The sequence below is a fragment of the Magnolia sinica genome, chromosome 19, assembly GCF_029962835.1.
Source record: "Magnolia sinica isolate HGM2019 chromosome 19, MsV1, whole genome shotgun sequence".
Taxonomy (NCBI): domain Eukaryota; kingdom Viridiplantae; phylum Streptophyta; class Magnoliopsida; order Magnoliales; family Magnoliaceae; genus Magnolia; species Magnolia sinica.
The window spans coordinates 63,224,461-63,245,708 of record NC_080591.1 but is presented as its reverse complement, the minus strand read 5'-3'; the positions used below and the strand labels follow the sequence as shown (position 1 = coordinate 63,245,708).

At 37.6% G+C, this 21,248-nt stretch overlaps 1 non-coding gene across 1 annotated transcript; it reads left to right on the top strand.

Moving 5' to 3' along the window:
• Positions 1-20,858: 20,858 nt before the first annotated feature.
• On the top strand, positions 20,859-20,965 carry LOC131235788 (small nucleolar RNA R71). Its single transcript, XR_009166309.1, has one exon. It is a non-coding gene; the product is annotated as a small nucleolar RNA R71 (small nucleolar RNA).
• The last annotated feature ends 283 nt before the right edge of the window (positions 20,966-21,248 follow it).

Here is a 21,248-nt window from a genome sequence, read left to right as displayed (position 1 = left end):
TCCCAATTCGGGGTTCGTATGAACGAACTGTCACACAGACCCAGATGAAAGGAAAAAAAATAAATATCGGTTTGATCCATTTCTAGTGGCCCACTGTGTGGGACCACCATGATGTAGGTGCAATCGTCCAACACTGTCCGGCTTGCTAGACAGTGGCTGGATGCTAGATATAATGTATATTATATAAGGTATGTATATATTATATTATATTATATTATATTATATGAGATGATAATATATATATATGCTGTACATGTGGGCCCCATGTGGGACCCACCTATTTTGGGAATGGACGGTTGTTGTACGTGTACAACAGCTATAGAGCTGTTATAATGACGTTGCCCAGCAACGTGGGACCCACCTTAATATATGTTGTATATCCCCACCATCCATGGCCTAGGACGTTATATACACACCGTCCATCCAATTTAGCTTGGCCATCCATGTGTTGGACGGCCAGCAGCAGGATGCTGCATCCTTAACGTCAGAAAGTTCTATGGGTCCCACGTGAGATCCAGACCGTCCAAATAGTGGTACCCAGATCCACGGCTCAAATGGGAGACAGAGTGAAAGATACCTCATTTCAACGCTGAGGTCTTGGCATTAATTCCCTAGTACGGGTGGCGACTAATAAAGTGTGAGCTGACGGTGGGACGCTGAAATGGCCAAGCTATATATCCTAGAGGGGGGGTGAATAAGACTATGCCAAATTTTAAGATAAATACAACGGAATATGAAACAAAGAATAGATAACACTATACACCAATCACAGTATAGGAATGGAAAGCAACCTAAAATAGAGAAAATGGAAACACAAATTGTTCTAAGGACAACCTTACACCAAAAACCAAAGTGTATGGTAGGACAACCTTATTTCTAGAACAAATAGAGAAACAGAAGCACAATGTAACAAAGATATAGCAAAAATATAATGCTGAAATGTAAATCTAAATTATTACAACATTCCCCACTGTGCTTGAAATGTAAAATTTACAACATTCACATCCACACATACATTCCACAATTCTGAATGATAAAAGATAGGAAATATAAATCACACATCCACAACACAAAGAATTATAGTGGTTCGCCTATTTGTTCACCAACTGTTAAACAATAGCCACACAAAATGCTACTCCACTCCTACTATCCTCACACAAGGGATATTAGCATTCACTATCAAATAGGTTTTCACAGGTTCACCCAAAACCTTCACAATTGTGTCTTTTTCAAAGGGCTTACATAATTCAAAAACCCTCACTTCTGAGTTTTCTGGCTCTCCTCAGATAACCAACAACTTTGAGATTTTTCTGGCTTAACCTCAAATAAAACCAAAACAATATAAATTACACAAATTGTAAAATACCTGATTTTCTCCTTCGTTGTAGCAGCCCAGAAGAACCAAGTCAGAGTAGAGATTTGAATGTCAAAGTTCAATGTCCAATACTCACTTTATAATGGTTCTAGGTTCTAATAGATTTTAAATTAAAACAAAAGGGCTAGCTCTAATTGATTTTGATTCTAGAAAAAGGAAAACAACAATTCTTCTTTTGATTAGATTGGAATGCTAGAAACAAAATCAATTAATAAAGCTAGAGAAAGAGAATATTAAATATGCACACTTAGCTTAAATGGAGCATCGACTTATCTCTCGGAAGACCGAATTAAATTAACTTGAATTACTTGTTTTATTTCGAGATTTGTGCTCTATTTATAGGTGAGCAAATCACACCTTCGAAAATTCAGGCGCGATAAGATTTGGCAGTTTCACGACTGGTCGTAGGTTTCCTTCGACTGGTCGTAGGTCTCCTTCGACTGGTCATAGGATCCCTACGACTGATCGTAGATGGCGAATTTCAGCGATATACATTGAGTCGTAGCTCTACAACAGGTCGAAGATGCAGTCGACACTGTACCTACGACTGGTCGAACAGTCCCCAGGACTAGTCGAAGCCTAACAGAAAATTTCTAATTTTTGTAACAAACTTACGACTGATCCATGAGTTTCTTAGACAGGTCGAAGCAGTGCTATGACTAGTCGAACAAAGTCTAAGACTAGTCTTAGAACGGACCAAACTCACTTATAGAAAACATATGAATTATGTATCCAAAATGACCTACTCTAAAGGTCAACCTAAGGTCAGTCATACCTCTGGAGTGAAGTAAGGACATTGAACATATGAGACAAGTGACCTTTGAAAGTAGTTAAGCTTGAAGTCTTGATGGAGCTCAAACTTGAAAGCTTCTTGAGATATTGAGGTAGAACTTGAAAGCATCTTAGAGATTCTTGACTTGTGAACGGTGCTTGTCAACTTAAGTTAATCTTGAGTAGAGCATTATTCTTCACAGATGCAAGCTTCATAACAGTGTCTTTGGCACCACAAATTTGACAACACAAAGGGCTATAAATTATGGCACTTACAATCTCCCCCTTTGTCAAATTAGTGACAAAACACACTTTCAAGATATGTTACATAACACAGAATATCTGATTAAAGAATCATGCACCAGTTATTATCAACTAGCATCCTACCCACCTCTACACACTTCTGCTCACACCTTTGCACATACTCCCCCTGAGTAACATACTCATAAAACAATATACAATATAATGCTACTCCCTCCTCATGACAACATCCATATCCATATACATATCTATAACATATCCATACTCCCTCTTTTTGTCACAATATGACAAAGGAAGCACAAAATAGATGGTAGAGAAGAAATAATCAATGAGAAATATGAGAGGTAATTAGTCAAGATATGAGAACATAGCATAAGCAATACACATAATGCATAGACTGAGCTAAGTTAAAGAGAGTGACAAACTCAAAACAAGTTAGGAGTAATAAAGTTATTACAAACTAGTAAACTGAAAAATACTAATCTGACCCGGATGAAGGAGCAGGAATGGAAGGATCAAGTTGATGCATGCCTTTATTCAAGCGCCTAAGATATTTGCGCATATATTTGAACTGTAAATCATGGGCAGCAGACATGTTTTCCATTTTAATATTTAGATTCTCAACTTTATCTTCTAATGCACTCAGATGTGCATCAAATGAAGAAGACTCATAATCTGGATCATTTGTAGAATCAGACGCAAGCTCTTCAAAAATATCATCCATGTTAATATCATCAGGAGGAAGATCACCAGCTTCTTCCTCATGTTCAGCTTTCGCACCACCAACACCATCACCTTGGCTAGGAAGGTAATCCAGTTTCATCTTATTGATATTGGAATTGTTAAATATTAGATGATGGATAGGGGCCTCTCCAACCGGCATGTCGACTGACATATGTGTAGCCAACACAGTCATCAAATATCCAAAAGGAATGTCACTATGACCAGGATGGAGACGAAACTGACTGATGAAGTGAAAAATTAAGGATGGTAAACAAATGTTAACACCTCTAACAATAGAATGAAGAATACGAACCATGAAGGACGTCAATTCAGATTTGTTACCCAACCGAGGATACAAATTAGACACAGATTTTGTGAGGAATTCTGTATTTGGGTAACAAATACCTTGAGGGAAGCGCATTTCCTTTATGCATCCATTGTATATCCAAATTGCATAAGTCATTAATCAGCATACGTTTTTCAGTGACAGAGGGTTATCATATAAAGTATGGATAAGGATTCCCTCATCATTCACTGGAATATCCATAAGGCCTGAAATCAAATGTCGATCAACTTCAAATGGCCCTTCTCTTGTGGAGATAGAAAAAGTTAAATTTTTCAGAGAGAAAGCACATATGCATGCAAACATGGATTGGGCGATGGACCCGTATGTTGGCCCACCCCAAAGCAATAAGTTATTCCAACCTACAGAATGAAGCATAGGAAAAATATCAAAAGGAGCAACATGATTAATATCAACTGGATGCTCAACAATAACATTACGCAATTAGATGTCCCAAACATAAGATGGATCATCCTCAAGAGCCCTAAGATGACGCTTAGTGACAGGGGCTGATCTGGAATAAGAAGATGGACCACGGGACGTTGATTTTCTTCCTCTAGAAGCCATATGCAACAATGATTTCAAGAATATAAAGAGTTGCAATGGATTGAGAAATGGGTTTTCTCAAATCAGATTTTTCAAAAGAAAATCCCTAAATCTCAACTAAATTCAAAATAGACAATTCCAAGAGAGAAATAGAAGCAATCTAGACACAAATCTACAAGCAAAATGCAAATGGAGCACTAACCTTGAAGATTTTAGAAGATGGGTTTGACTAGTCGTGTGTCGGCTTGTTGGAGAGTGAAGTTGAAATGAAGAAGAAGATGATTTCCCCAAATTTTAAGTGAATCGACGCGATTCACGACTAGTCGTGGATATACACGATCGGTCGTAGTACGACTAGTCGTGGATACTCACGACTAGTCCAGTATAGGCCAAAAAATCTGATTTTTACATATTTTTCAAGATTTGAAACTAAACGAGTAAATATATACAATAAGATACAAATAGGCATAATTAATCATTTTAAAATGCACATGCTGAGATCAAATTTCATTTTGTTAAACCTGCTTTTGTCGAGCAGTTTAGTGAAAATATCAGCACGTTGATTCTCGGTAGGGATATATTCCAAAGATATAACTTTTTCTTTTACTAATTCCTGAATATAATGAAATCTAATGTCAATGTGCTTAGTACGAGAATGCTGAATTGAATTTTTTGAAATATTTATGGCACTGGAATTATCGCAATATAATAACATAGAATCCTGTTTAATTCCATAATCACTTAGCATACATTTCATCCAAACAAGCTGTGTACACGCATTACTAGCTGCGATATATTCAACTTCAGCTATTGAAAGTGATATATAACTTTGTTTCTTGCTAAACCAAGAAACTAAAAAGTTTCCAATATAAAAACAACCACCACTGGTTGATTTTTGATCATCAAGATTACCAACCCAGTCAGCATCCGAGTACCCAGCTAATTGAACACTAGTCTCATGTGGATACCACAGACCGAGATTCACAGTATTTGCGACATATCGTATAATCCGCTTGACAATAGTCAAGTGCGATTCTTTAGGTTCAGACTGATATCTAGCGCAAATACCAACACTTAGAGCGATATCTAGTCTACTAGCAGTTAAATACAATAGACTACCAATCATACTCTGAAATAATTTCGGATCCACATTTTTACCTGCAGAATCTTTTGAGAGTTTCAAGGTTGTACTCATAGGAGTATCAAAGTTCTTACCATTCTCAAATCCAAATCTCCTAATCAAGTTCATAGCATATTTAGATTGAGAAATGAACATTCTATCAGGTTTTTGTTTTACTTGCAACCCAAGGAAATAATTCAATTCCCCAACCAAGCTCATTTCAAACTGAGATTTTATCAAATCTACAAACTCAATAGTCATGTCAGTACAAGTAGATCTATAAATGATATCATCAACATAGATTTGTACTAATAAGATGTGATCCTTATATTTTTTAATAAATAAGTTTTATCAACACATCCTATTTGAAAATTATGGTTTAATAGAAACTTTGTTAGTTTCTCGTACCATGCCCTAGGAGCTTGTTTTAAACTGTAAAGTGCCTTTTTAAGATGATACACATGATCAGTATTTTTGGGGTCTTCAAAATCCATTGGTTGTTCAACATAAACTTCCTCATGCAGATCACCATTTAAAAATGCATTTTTCACATCCATTTGGTAAATCTTAAACTTTCTAAAAAATGCAATGAATATAAAGAGTCTGATTGATTCAAGACGTGCTACTGGTGTAAAGGTTTCATCATAATCAATACCTTCAATTTGAGTGTAACCTTGTACCACTAGCCTAGCCTTGTTTCTAATTATATTGCCAAGTTCGTCAGACTTATTTTTAAAAATCCATTTGGTTCCAATGATGTGTTTATCTTTAAGTCTAGGTACGAGATACCAAACATCATTTCTCACAAATTGGTTAAGTTCTTCTTGCATCGCAACGATCCAGTTTTCATCAGCAAGAGCTTCTTTTACGTCAGATGGTTCTATCTGGGATGTAAAACATACATAATTACATATATCCTCAAGTTGTCTATGGGTACAAACACCAGTGAGAGGGTTTCCAAGAATCTGTGTGGTTAGATGATCTTTAACAATCCTTTGTTAAGAATCAGTCTGATTAGATGAAGTATCAGGTTTATCAATTACAAGAACTTCATCAATATCTGAACTTGAGACAGGTGTGCTTAAGTGATCATCAATGACCACATTGATGGATTCTTGAATCACACCAGTCCTTTTGTTCAGAATCCTATAAGCTCGATTGTTTAAAGAATATCCTAGAGAGATCCCTTCATCACTTTTCGTATCAAATTTTTCCAGATTTTCACGATCTCGTAAAATATAGCACTTGCTGCCAAAAACTCGAAAGTATTTGCAGTAGGCTTTTTATCGAACCACATTTCGTAAGAAGTTTTATTATTACCTTTACTAGTGTAAACCCGATTAATAATATAGCAAGTTGTATTAACTGCTTCAGCCCAAAGGTTCTTAGAGAGCTTCATACTATTCAACATGACATTAGCCATTTCTTGAAGCACTCTATTTTTTCTTTCAACTATTCCATTTTATTGCGGAGTTTTAGGCGCTGAAAATTCATGTAATATTCCCTGGTCGCTACAGAACTTCTCAAAACTGTTATTCTCAAATTCAGATCCATGATCACTATGAATCTTATTGACTTGAGAACCTTTTTTACTTCTTCAAAGGTTTCTGATTTGTCCCTTAAGAAGACTACCCATGTATATCTAGTAAAGTCATCTACAATTACGAAGATATATCTATTGCCACCTCGACTTTCCATCCTGGTAGGTCCTACTAGGTCCATATGGAGAATCTTGAGTGGTCTTGATGTGGTATTGGAATTTACCTTTTTGTGTGGTTCCTTGTTTGTTTGCCAATCTGGCATTCACCACACATTTTATCTAATTTTTGTAGTTTGGGTAAACCTCTTATAAGTTCCCGTTTGCTCAATCTATATAGATTTCGGTAGTGTACATGTCCAAGACATTTATGCCACAAGTTAGTCTCGTCTGTATGGACCATGTAACATGATTTATTAGACGAGCTGGATTCGCTAGCAATATAGCAGTTTTCAGACGTTCTACGTCCAGTTAGTATTACTGAACCCTTGTTGTTTAGAATCTTACAGCTTTGATTAGAAAACCGTACACTATGGTTATTGTTGCATATTTGAGATATGCTAAGCAAGTTATGTTTTAGACCTTCAACATACAAAACATTTTTAAACAAAGGAAGGTTATAGAGTTGAACCGTACCTTGGCCCATAATCTTACAGTTGCTACCATCTCCAAGAGTGACTGAACCATCAATCATGTCTTTGAGATCGGTGAATAAAGCCTTGTCGCCTCTCATATACCTGGAGCATCCACTATCTAGGTACCACTTAGAGTGGCTTGTTGCTTTGAAAATGGTGTGGGCAACCAAGCAAGTGACCATTGGAACCCATTTCATAACCATTTTGGGTTTAGGAGGATAGCAGGTCTTCTTTCAATTGTAAGAGTTATAAGTATGACCTAGTGAGTTAGACTTTAGAAGCTCCTTAAGTAGATCAACTATCTTTTCTGCCAAAGGACTTTGGTTTTTCTTTTTATAGTTGATATGTCTTTTAGGTTTTTGAAAAGATTTAAAGTTTTTAGAAAACATTTGATCTTTCCCTTTTGAGTTTAAGATCTCTCCCTTTACAAACGTGGGAGAAGTATTCTTCGGTTTAGGAGGAACACTCTTGTCATAGCCCAGACCGGATCGATCGCCACATTTTCTCGATCCAGATAAGAGTTTTTCTAATTTAGGATCACCTTGGGCATATTTTCAGGTTTCCTTTAAACTTAAGAGAGAAGAGACTTCATGTTTTAGTTGTTCGTTTTCAGATTTAAGATTTTCAAACTGGGAGGTTTTAAAATCTAAATCGCATTTTGTCTTTTCAAAACAGTCTGAAATATGGGACTTTTCTAAAACAAGAGATTCATAAATTTCTTTGAGTTTAGAAAATTTCTCTTTTTGAAGTTTTAATTTCACAGCAATTTTACAACTTTCCTTGTATAGGGCATTGTAAGCATCTTGAAGATCATCTTCATTTTCATATTCACTATTCAGATTTTCTTCATTAGTCGAGTCCTCTTTATCTAAAAAAGTGAATTTGGTTAGAGTCCTAAGGGCCTTGACATCACACCCTAACTCGGTTTCAGAATCTTCTGATTCAGAAGAGACTTCAGAATCAGAGGACTCATCCCAAGTAGCCATCATACTTTTCTTTTTTGACTTGCCCTTATTAGGACATTTGTTAGCCAAATGCCCATACTCATGGCAGTTGTAACATTGACTGTCTTTTAAAGATTTTCTAGTTTTAGATTTAGGTTTCTTTTTATCAAATGCTTTTTGAAAATCAACCCTCTTTTTACTTTTAAAAATTTTATAAAATCTCTTTGCCAAAAGAGCCATATCATCCTCAGAGTTTTCTAAATCTGAGTTTAAATCATTTTCAGAAGTTTTTAAAGCAATAGATTTACCTTTTGTAGCTTTAAAGGTTAACTCATAAGTCTGTAATGAGTCAACTAATTCCTCAACCTTCATATTGTCCGTATCACGAAGTTCCTAGATTGCTGTTACTTTAGAATTGAACCGTTCAAGAAGTGAGCGTAGTATTTTAGCACATATCTTGCTTTCAGGAATTTTATCGCCTAGACCCCACATAGAGTTTACAATGTCATTTAATCTGGTATAGAAGTCCATGAACATTTCATTTTCTTCCATACGTATTTCCTCAAATTTAGTTGTGAGGATTTGTATCTTAGATTTCTTGACAATTGAAGTACCCTCGTGTGTCATTTCCAATATATCCCAAGCATGTTTTGCAGAATCACAAGATATAATTCTTTTGAATTCATCCGGTGATAGTGCACAAGTAATTGCATTTAGTGCTTTAGCACTTGCACTACTCTCAGTTTTCTGAAGTGTGGTCCAAGAGAAATATGGTGTAATTTTCATAGATTTTGAACCATCAATCCCGGCTACTTTAGTGGTAAGAGAGGTCCATTCATTCACTGTGGATAGCCACACACTTTCATCCATGGATTTGAGGAAGATCCTCATCCTGGCTTTCCAATAGGCATAGTTGAAGCCATCAAAAGGTGGAGGCCTAATGACTGATAGGCTATCAAAATTTGACATCTTTTATATAGCTGAAATTGTTAGCTCAGGAACTAAATCCAAATAAAAAGCAATAAGAGTGAGCTATTAGGCTCTGATACCACTTGAAATGGCCAAGCTATATGTCCTAAAGGGGGGGGGGGGGGTGAATAGGACTATGCCAAAATTTAAGATAAATACAGCGGAATATGAAATAAAAAATCGATAGCTCTATACACCAATGATGGTATATGAATGGAAAGCAACCTAAAATAGAGAAAATGGAAACACAAATTGTTCTAAGGACTACCTTATACCAAAAACCAAAGTTTATGGTGGGACAACCTTATTTCTAGAACAAATAGAGAAACAGAAGCACAACGTAATAAAGAGATAGCAAAAATATAATGCTGAAATGTAAATCTAAATTATTACAACATTCCCCACTGTGCTTGAAATGTAAAATTTACAACATTCACATCCACACATACATTCCACAATTCTGAATGATAAAAGATAGGAAATATAAATCACACATCCACAACACAAAGAATTATAGTGGTTCGCCTATTTGTTCACCAACTGTTAAACAACAGCCACACAGAATGCTACTCCACTCCTAATATCCTCACACAGGGGATATTAGCGTTCACTATCAAATAGGTTTTCACAGGTTCACCCAAAACCTTCACAATTGTGTCTTTTTCAAAGGGCTTACATAATTCAAAAACCCTCACTTCTGAGTTTTCTGGCTCTCCTCAAATAACCAACAACTTTGAGATTTTTCTGGCTTAACCTCAAATAAAACCAAACCGATGTAAATTACATAAATTGTAAAATACCTGATTTTCTCCTTTATTGTAGCAGCCTAGAAGAACCAAGTCGGAGTAGAGATTTGAATGTCAAAGTTCAATGTCCAATAGTCACTTTATAATGGTTCTAGGTTCTAATAGATTTTAAATTAAAACAAAAGGGCTAGCTCTAATTGATTTTGATTCGAGAAAAAGGAAAACAACAATTCTCTTTTTAGATTAGATTGGAATGCAAGAAACAAAATCAATTAACAAAGCTAAAGAAAGAGAATATTAAATATGCACACTTAGCTTAAATGGAGCACCGACTTATCTCTCAGAAGACCGAATTAAATTAACTTGAATTACTTGTTTTATTCTGAGATTTGTGCTCTATTTATAGGTGAGCAAATCACACCTTCGACTGGTCTAAGGACCTCTATGACTGATCGTAGAACCAACAGATATTTAAAAAATTTAGGAGCGATAAGATTTGACAATTTTACGACTGGTCGTAGGTGGTCTACGACTGGTCGTGGGTCTCCTGCGACTGGTCATAGGTTTCACACGACTAGTCGAAGCAAGTCAAATTTCAGCATTGTACATTAAGTCGTAGCTCTACAATAGGTCGAAGATGCAGTCGACACTGTACCTACGACTGGTCGAACAGTCCCCAGGACTAGTCAAAGCCTAATAGAAAATTTCTGATTTTTGTAACAAACTTGCGACTGATCCAAGAGTTTCTTAGACAGGTCGAAGCAGTGCTAGGACTAGTCAAACAAAGTCCAAGACTAGTCTTAGAACAGACCAAACTCACTTATAGAAAATATATAAATTATGTATCCAAAATGACCTACTCTAAAGGTTAATCTAAGGTCAGTCATACCTCTGGAGTGAAGTAAGGACATTGAACATAGGAGACAAGTGACCTTTGAAAGTAGTGAAGCTTGAAGTCTTGATAGAGCTCAAACTTGAAAGCTTCTTGAGATCTTGAGGTAGAACTTGAAAGCATCTTAGAGATTCTTGACTTGTGAACAGTACTTTTCAACCTAAGTTGATCTTGAGTAGAGCATTATTCTTCACAGATGCAAGCTTCATAAGAGTGTCTTTAGCACCACAAATTTGACAACACAAAGGGCTATAAATTATGGCACTTATAAACCCAGATCCATAGCTCAAGAGGTAGACTGGGTGAAAGATACCTCGTTTCAACGCTGAGGTCAGTGGGGTCCATGGGACCCATTAATGTCGTCCATCCATTGGGGTGGGCCACACCATCATGTATGTGTTGTGTCCACCGTCGTTGGATGGTGGGACCCATCACATGTGTGGGGATACCCACCCTCCCCTATTGCATGTGACTGTCCAGGCCGTCCAAGCCTGGACGTTGATATATATTTTATATATTATAATATATATTATATATTATATATTATATTATATATAATATATGTTATATTATATATAAATATTGATGATGGTGGGCCCTACGTGGGACCCACCTCTGCCTTTCTGTGTAGTAAGTTGCACGTACAACAGCTATGTGGCTGCTCCTCTTGACAGCAACAAGCCTACAAGCCCCACATGATGTATGTGTCATATTTACACCGTTTATTGTTTCGACGGTGGGGCCCACCATGATACATATGTTCTATCCAAACCATCCAACCATATCGAGATATCATTTTCATGGCATGAGCAAAAGGATGGGTTAGATCTAAAGTTTAAGTGGACCCCACCATTTAAATAGTGGACCATGACATCCACCGTTCAAACTCCTAAGGGCCACGGTAGTTTCCAATTAAGTTGATAATTGTTTTCTTTTCAACTATCTCTATGATAACTTATGAATAGGTCGGATCTCAAATACATAAGGGTGGGCCCGATTTAATATGCATTTGACCCATTTGATTCAGCCTATTTGGTCGGCCCATTGATTCGGCCCATTCAATTGGCCCATTTGATGTATATGAAGTCCGATGTGATGTGTGTGAGGCCCATGAGCGAGGCCCAATGTAATGTTTGTGTGTGGCCATTACATTTTTTATGAATTCCTTATGTAGGCCACTCATTGGGAGCAATGTTGGTTAGATGTCCACATTGAGGGGCAATGATGGTTAGATGTCCTGATTGTGACCATCCCTTAGGCCTTGTTAGGCCCATTCCCTTCGTGATTTAACCCAAATAAGTGGGCCCCATTCACCGTAGACAGATGACTCCATGTAACCAGATTTGATATAACCACTGCTGAGTGCCGATCTTTATACTATGGTTGATCGTTTAATCATCTATGGACCCCGCCTTGCTTATATATGCTGATTGTCGGTGTCGATTATCGATGTTGATTATCAGTGCCGATTATTGAGGCCGACGCCGATTATCGATGCTGATTATCGGTGCCGATTATCAAGGCCGACGCTGGCTATCGATACCGATTATAAGTATGTGACAACATAACATCATGATACATGCCCATGCGCATCATCTTTATGCTTGTGATAAAATGAGGGACTGATCATAGCATACGCCTTTGGGTAGATTGTTTATGGGCTCCCACTTGATGGGTGAAGTTGCCCACTTATTGTTTTTTTAAACCAACCTGATTTAAATGATTTTAAACTCACAAGTATGCGAATCAGATGTAAATATGGTACGTATTACGAGATCATTCCCACGAGGACTGGTTGTCACAATTTAAATCTATGATTCTTCTTAACTTATCTAATAAATAATTGAGCAGACTACTAACACAAATATATGGAAAATAATCGAGAATAATGAGGAAAATTCAATCAAGGAGAAGACTACGACTTTCGAATCCACCCCTAATTATCCTAACCTTTGTTTTACCTGTTGATTCACCCTATTCAAATTGATATAAATTAAATAAATCACAAACTATGTCCTTGGTCGGGCACACAGAATGTGTAATCCCTTAAAGCATATGGATCACATCTTTCCATCCATGGTCAGGCATGAAGAGATGTAGATACCTGTTTCTTCCTCTATAGAAAACCTGTTCATGGTCAGATACAAGCACCTAGAATAATATTCTAAACAACATCCATAACTAGACTTTGGTTAAGCTCGTAGAATGGAGAAGTACGGAGATTTCAGTTAAGCACACTAGAGAAAGAAACAAACCAATCAAATTCAGATAAAATCAATACATACAAGAGTCATTCAAATTAGGGGCTTTATCTCAGCCCTAGCTAAGAAATTAACAACTCATGGGATGGAACAAAGAATCTGGAAAGAAAAATATAATAGAAAACAAACACATCCCTTTGATTGCTTCACATCAAGCTCATTTGCTCTCTTTCTTCCTTTTCTCCTCTTTCTTCTCTCCAAACCAAGCTCTCCCTGGATCTCCTCTCCTCCCTGCTAGACGTCCCAGCCTCCTCCTTTTATACAGCAAGGATGGGTGGTGGAGTGCTGAAGTCGGTCGGTGCGAAACCCTTTTCGCAGCAAAGTTCGCACCACATCTTTTCGCAGCAAAGTTCGGGGCTTCATAAGTCCCTTGTTCTTTGTATTTTATCCATAAAATCAACATCTTCTGGGACGTTTTTGTTAGCTTCCATTTGGGCGATTAGGATTTTCCATCCGATCAAAGATGGTGTGCCACAACCGCCGGAAGTCCGTTTTTCGCCGACGTGCGTAAGCCTTCGCACGTCTCTGTGATGATTGGTGAGCCCCTGATGTTTTTGAGAAAATCCACCCCGTACATTGGATTCGGGACGAGATTTCGTTCAAAGATGGATGGTTTTGAATGTCCATTCACGAGCAGAGAAGAAATCATGCTAAAATCAATTTGAACGTTAGGGTAGTCCGCTTATGGCCTCTATACCAAACACGTGTGTATGAATGGGTATAAAAAATCAGTGTGATTTTGATTTCTTCGAGGCCCTCTACACGATGGGCGGTTTGGATTAGAGATCCAATGTCACGGTGGGCCCCACAGGTCTGTAAAAATGGACTTTTTGTCCCGTTACGCTGAATGAAAATGGCAACTATCGTTTTGAAAAGGAGACACGGGTTAGCGCCTGCTGACCCGCCTTAGTGTTCCATATTGGCACGTGTACATGGTGTACGCACATGCTGCACATACAGGGCCCTCTGTGATGCTTATGAGAAATCTTCACCGTCCATCTGTTTTGTCTCCCTGATTAAGGGGTTGAGACCAAATTTGAAGCATATCCTGTTATCAAGTGGGCCCCACTTAATGAATTAAGGGGTTGATCTGGCTGTTGGGCCACTTCCTCAGTGATTCAATGGCTGAAATTTAATTTGTACATTTAATTTATGATCCCCATCCCATGTATGGAGTTTCATGTCAATTGGATGGCAGAACCCCTGTGATCTTGCATTCTGGACTAATTTCGGGTCATTTTAATGTGAATGGCTTGATTTCCTCGGATCCCTGGCATGTAAATTATTCAATATTGGTCCTCTGGAGTGCGTCCCTTGCTCTGGTGACTTCGGACCATCAAATCCACGCTTGTAGTACTCTTTTTCCATCAACGCTCCTGATTTCATCCTGCAATAAAAATATAATTAAAATACTCCGTTAAGCATTATTATATACGTAAAATCAGGCAATAATTGGGGTCTGATATGCAATATTCGACCCTCATCACAACCCCCAACCAGCATTTTGCTAGTTCCGAGCAAAACATGTGAAAAATAATTTCAGAAATTCACGACAATTTCTTTAAACCTGAGTGACTTGTGAACAAATCGTCAAGGTGCGGGAATTCTTAGATTCATGAACGGTGCACAGAATTTTTCTTTCTGGAATGAAGCTTACGGTAAACTTTATAATGAAATTCAAAATATTAATCCATTAATTAGAATATTCTAAACATTGAGTTCCATGAGTGTATAGTGTAATCTCAGCTTACTATCATTAAGAGATCCAATTGTCAATTTCATGATATCATTAGTAATTAACAACGGAATGCATGACAACTGAAACCAACACTTGCCTGATAGATTAACTTTTCATTCTATCAGCCCTTGATTTATTTTTTTCTAAATAGTAACGCCAAGGAGGGGAATCAAATCCTCGCCTATAGGGAGCAAACCTATGGCGAAAACTTGTCGCCTAACTTTTTCAAATAACAACCATAGGGAATCGAATCTACTCCTATAGGGAGCAAACCTATGATGAAGATTATATGACTTACGCTTTCTTTCAATTCTTATTTATAGACCGAAGCTAAAAAAATTTCACACTGGTTCCTTTCATGCTTAGTGATTACCGATTTAATCATTCAATGTTGAAACGGAACTTAATGTGCAACCGAGATGTGATATGTGAGATCATGACTCAATCAATGTTTAAAAGTTCTAATCATGGGTTAACAATTCAAACTTAACTGTGAAATCTAATGGATGGCTGAATCCAAGAGTTATAAATTACCAACATTCTGTACCTTGCAATGTTAAAATCACACTTATCCTTCAAAATCACTTCAAATGCACAAGAAATTCCAGAAAAATTTAAAAATTTTCACAATTTGTGCTCAAGACCAAGAAAATATTGATGAGGTAACCTAATCGCCCACCCCCAACCTAAAATCTACATTGTCCTCAATGTAAAAGAAATAAACATGCAATGCTCATGAGACAACAAAAGTAAAAGAGGAGTGATGGACAAATAGTACCTGTATGAAAGAATCTAGAGGCTTTTCAAAAAATATCCATGTAAGAATGAGTTAGCATAAGAGAGAAATCAACAAAAGCAAAATGATAAAAATGCAAAAATAAAATCCTACCTATACCACTTTCGCAGGTGCTCTTGATTACATTTAGTGAATGCAACAAGCCTTTAAACCCCTAGGTTACCCCTAGTGGACGAGTTGTAGTCTTGTGAGGGTTTGCAGCAATACTACCCACAAACATTGAACTAATGAATGAGAAAAGTGAAATAGAATGAAAAACTGGGTTGCTTCCTAGGAGCGCTAAGTTTGACGTCTTCAGACAGACAAGAATGGACCATGAATTAATCAATCTTGATAACCTGGGTCTGCCAAATAAATTTTCTCAACATCTTTGTTCACCAAATCATCTAAATATGGTTTCAGTCATTGACCATTTACTTTGAAGATATTCCCGTCTGTTAGATTTTGAATATCAACTGCTCCATGAGGAAATACTTTTACTACCCGATAAGGACCATACTATCGCGAACGTAGTTTTTCAGGAAAGAGGCGTAGCCTAGAATTGTATAATAATACTTTCTGGTTCAGTTCAAATGTCTTGCGAAGAATTAATTTGTCATGGAAGATTTTTGTCTGCTCTTTATAAATTTTTACATTCTCATATGCCTCATTTCGAATTTCTTCTAACTCATTGAGTTGAAGTTTACGGTGTGATCCAGCCTTGTTTAAATCAAAATTAAAAGTTTTGATGGCCCAATAAGCATGATGTTCTAATTCCATAGGTAAGTGACAAGCTTTTCCAAAGACAAGCCTGTACGGAGACATTCCAATCGAGATTTTGAAAGCTGTACAATATGCCCAAAGAGAATCATTCAAACATTGCGACCAATCCTTACGATTGGGGTGAACCGTTTTCTCTAAAATTTGTTTAATCTCTCGATTTGACACCTCAACTTGACCACTTGTTTGTGGATGATATGGCGTTGCAACTTTATGAGTGATGGAATATTTCTTCATTAAAGATTCAAACGGTTTATTGCAAAAATGAGTACGCCCATCACTTATAATTGCTCGAGGAGTGCCAAAACGAGAAAAGATATTTTCTTTTAAGAAACGGACCACAACTTTGTGATCATTCGTTTTACATGGCACTGCTTTAATCCACTTAGAGACATAGTCAACAGCCACAAGGATATACACATAACCGAATGACGGGGGAAATGGGCCCATGAAGTCAATACCCCAAACATCAAATATTTCAACAATGAGAATATTGGTAAGTGGCATCATGTTCATGTGGGAAATATTATCCGTACATTGACATCTATCACATGTTGAGCAAAAGGCATAGGTGTCTCGAAACAGTGTAGGCCAATAAAATCCACTTTGTAAGACTTTCGCAGCTGTTTTCTTTGAACCAAAATGACCACCACATCTATGGTCATGACAAAAGGAGATTATACTATAAAACTCATTCTCAGGCACACATCTCCTAATAATCTAATCGGGACAAATTTTGAATAAGTATGGGTCATCCCAAAAGAAATGTTTAACCTCAGCAAGAAATTTAGATTTATCTTGTTTAGTCCAATGAGAAGGAAGTTGACCTGTAACAAGATAGTTTACAATATCCACATACCAAGGTAATTGAGAAATAGTTAGAAGTTGTTCATCAGGGAAAGACTCATTCATTGGCAAAGGATCCACTGTGGACTCCAAGACAAGTCTAGACAAATGGTCGGCTACCACATTTTCGGAACCCTTTTTATCCCGAATTTCAATGTCGAATTCTTGTAGCAAGAGGATCTAACGAATCAATCGAGGTTTAGCATCTTTTTTAGAAAGAAGATATTTCAATGCTGCATGATCTGAGAACACTATAACCTTTGATCCTATGAGATACGTCCTGAATTTGTCTAGAGCAAATACTACTGCCAACAATTCTTTTTCAGTGGTAGAGTAGTTGAGTTGTGCATCATTTAGAGTCCTACTAGCATAATAAATGACATGAGGCATTTTGTTCAATCTTTGTCCTAGGACGGCTCCAACAGTATAATCCGAAGCATCACACATAAGCTCAAAAGGTAAACTCCAATCAAGTGGTTGGATGATTGGAGCAGAAGTCAGTAAATGCTTCAACTTATCAAAAGCTTGCCGACACTCATCATTAAGGATAAAAGCAACATCTTTAGCTAGTAAATTGCATAAGGGTCGAGAAATTTTGCTAAAATCCTTAATGAATCTCCTGTAGAATGCTGCAAGCCCTAAGAATGATCTAATCTCCTTAACCGTTCTGGGTGGAGGAAGACTAGAAATTAAATCAATCTTAGCTTTATCAACTTCAATGCCTTTACTTAAAATAACATGCCCGAGTTCAATCCCTTTTTGAACCATAAAATGGCACTTTTCCCAATTCAATACCAGGTTCGTTTTTTCACATCTTTCCAAGACAAGAGATAGATGGTATAAGCATTCATCAAATGAAGAGCCAAAAATTGAAAAATCATCCATGAAAATCTCAAAGAAATGCTCAACCATGTCTGAAAAAATACTCATCATGCATCGTTGGAAGGTCGCAAGCGCATTACACAACCCAAATGGCATATGCCGATAGGCATATGTACCAAAAGGACATGTAAATGTGATTTTCTCTTGATCCTCGGGAGCAATGGAAATCTGATTATACCCGGAATAACCATCTAGGAAACAATAATAGCTGTGCCCTGCCAATCTCTCAAGCATCTGATCTATGAAAGGAAGAGGAAAGTAATCCTTCCTTGTGACCAGGTTCAATTTACGGTAATCAATACAAACTCGCCAACCCGTAGTCATGCGAGTTGGCACTAACTCATTATCCTCATTCTTTTTCACTATAATCCCAGACTTTTTGGGAACAACTTGAACTGGGCTGACCCATGTGCTATCCGAAATGGGGTAAATGATACCAACATCTAACAATTTTAGCACATCAGCCCTAACGACCTCTTTCATGTTAGGGTTAAGCCTCCTTTGCACTTCACGTGATGTTTTTGCATTTTCTTCAAGATGAATACGATGCATACACACCGTGGGGCTTATTCCCTTTATGTTCGTTATTGTCCACCCAATAGCTGCCTTATGTTCTCTAAGAACATTAAGCAACTTATCCTCCTGTTCTTTATCAAGGTTAGCAGCTATATACAGGAAGGGTTTCAGAAGGTCCTAAAAATGCATACTTGAGAGTTTCAGGTAATTGTTTAAGGTCGACTTCGGGTGGTTTCTTAATAGACGGGACCAGTTTAGACTCAGAAGGTGGAAGAGGTTCCACTCTAGCTTTCCATTTTGTTGTATCCATTTCTAGATTAGAGTTAAGCAATGCATTGACTTCTTGGATGGAACTTTCTATGTCAAAATCTATGCCAGAATGTGCTAAACAAGTCTCAAGAGCGTTTTGGGAAGATTCAAGGAAAGAGTCATGCACTAGACTCTCAATCATGTTCACTTCAAATATATCATCCGAGTCTGACATTTGTTGTCCAGCATTGAAAACATTGAGTTTAATCTTCATGTTACCAAAAGATAGCTTCATAACTCCGTTCTTGTAATTTATGATTGCATTGGATGTGGCCAAGAATGGACGTCCTAAGATAACCGGGATTTGACTTGTAGGATTCTGGACTGGCTGAGTATCTAGAACGATGAAATCCACTGGAAAATAAAACTTGTCAACTTGGATTAGCACATCTTCAATAACACCATGAGGCACCTTGATAGATCTATCAGCTAGTTGGAGTGTCATTTTGGTTGATTTCAGTTCACCAAGTCCTAGCTGCTCATACACAGAATATGGTAACAAATTGACGCTCGCCCCTAAATCAAGCAATGCTTTCTCAACCTTATGATCTCCTATGACACAAGAAATGGTAGGAGCTCCTGGATCCCTAAATTTAGGAGGGGTGTTGTGTTGAATCATGGAGCTGAGTTGCTCCGCAAGGAAGACCTTCTTCTGAACATTCATCTTACTCTTTTGAGTGCATAAATCTTTCAGAAACTTAGCATAAGCAGGAACTTGCTTGATAGCATCAAGCAACGGAATGTTGATTTGCACTTGCTTAAACATGTCCAATATCTCATTAAAGTTGTTTCCTTTCTTAACCGGTGCCAGACGTTGAGGAAAATGTGCTTTAGGTACATAAGATGGCACATGAGTGGTTCCTAGAGAGTCAGAGTGCTTTTGGGCTTTCGATGCATTAGTATGTCTCTCCGCTTCATTTTGATCTTCTGATTTGAAATTTGATTCTTCCCTAGGCATCTCTACTTTGTTCTCGATCTGTTTACCGGACCTAAGGGTAATGATTGATTTGGCTTGCTCATGATATTGTTCTTGGTTTGAATTAGAGCCAATCTCATACTGTCCTTTTGGATTTGCCACAGGTTGACTAGGAAACTTGCCCTTCTCTCTCTCACTCAATGTGGCAACAAGTTGACCCAACTGCACTTCCAGCTTGGCAATGGATTGTGCATTTGCATGTAAACTTTGCTGGTTAGCTAGTAAAGTATGTTGGGTGTCTTTTTGAAATTGGAGTGAACTCTGCATAAAAAGATTAAGTGTGTCCTCAAGAGATGGTTTCCTAGATTGTGGAGGTACTTGTTGATACCGCGGGAACTGCTGAGGTTGTTGACTGCCAACTTGGGAGTAAGGTTGCATAGGAGGATTTTCAGATGGTCCTCCTTGTTGTGGTCCTTTTGCCCAAGAGAAATTTGGATGTCTAGCCCACCTTGGGTTGTAGGTGTTTCAGTAAGGATCATTCTCAGTTCTCCTAAAGGTGTTCATAGCGTTCACTTGTTCAGGGAGAAATTCTGGAAATACTGAACTAGATGGACAAGACTGCGTAGGATGGGCGAGACTGGAACATATGGCACATCACTCGACTTAAGTTGTTTGTGGAGGTCCATTGTTTAACATTAAAGCATCCACTTTCTTTGTCAGGCTATCAATTTTGGCATAAAGATCTGGCGTGACTTCTACCTCATATATACCCCCTTTCTTCAGTGGTTGAGGACTTCTTTCACCTCTATTTGAATAGTCCCATTGCTGGGAGTTTTCACACAAGGTTTCAAAGAAATTCCAAGCTTCGACATCACTTTTGGTCATGAATGAACCTCCACTGGTGGCGTCAACCATGCGACAGTTTTGGGTTGTCAGACCGTCATAGAAGTATTGAACCTGTTGCCACTTTTCAAAATCATGGTGTGGACATTTAAGAAGTAAGTCCTTCCATCTTTCCCAACATTCATGAAAGTGCTCACCCTCTTTTTATGTAAAATTTGTAATTTCTCTACGGAGAGCATTAGTTTTGTGAACCGGGAAGAACTTATTTAAGAACTTCTTAGACAGTTGGTCCCATGTAGTGATAGACCCAACTCCTAGAGAATTCAACCATGCTTTCGCCTTATCTTTCAAAGAAAAAGGAAAAAGGCGCAAACGGATCGAATCGTCTGAAAAGTTTTGGAACTTAAAGATGGAGCAAATGTCTAAGAATTCTTTCACATGATTATATGGATCCTCTTTATTTAAACCATAAAAGGAGGGCAACAATTGTATGACCCCAGGTTTAAGTTCAAAGTGTGCT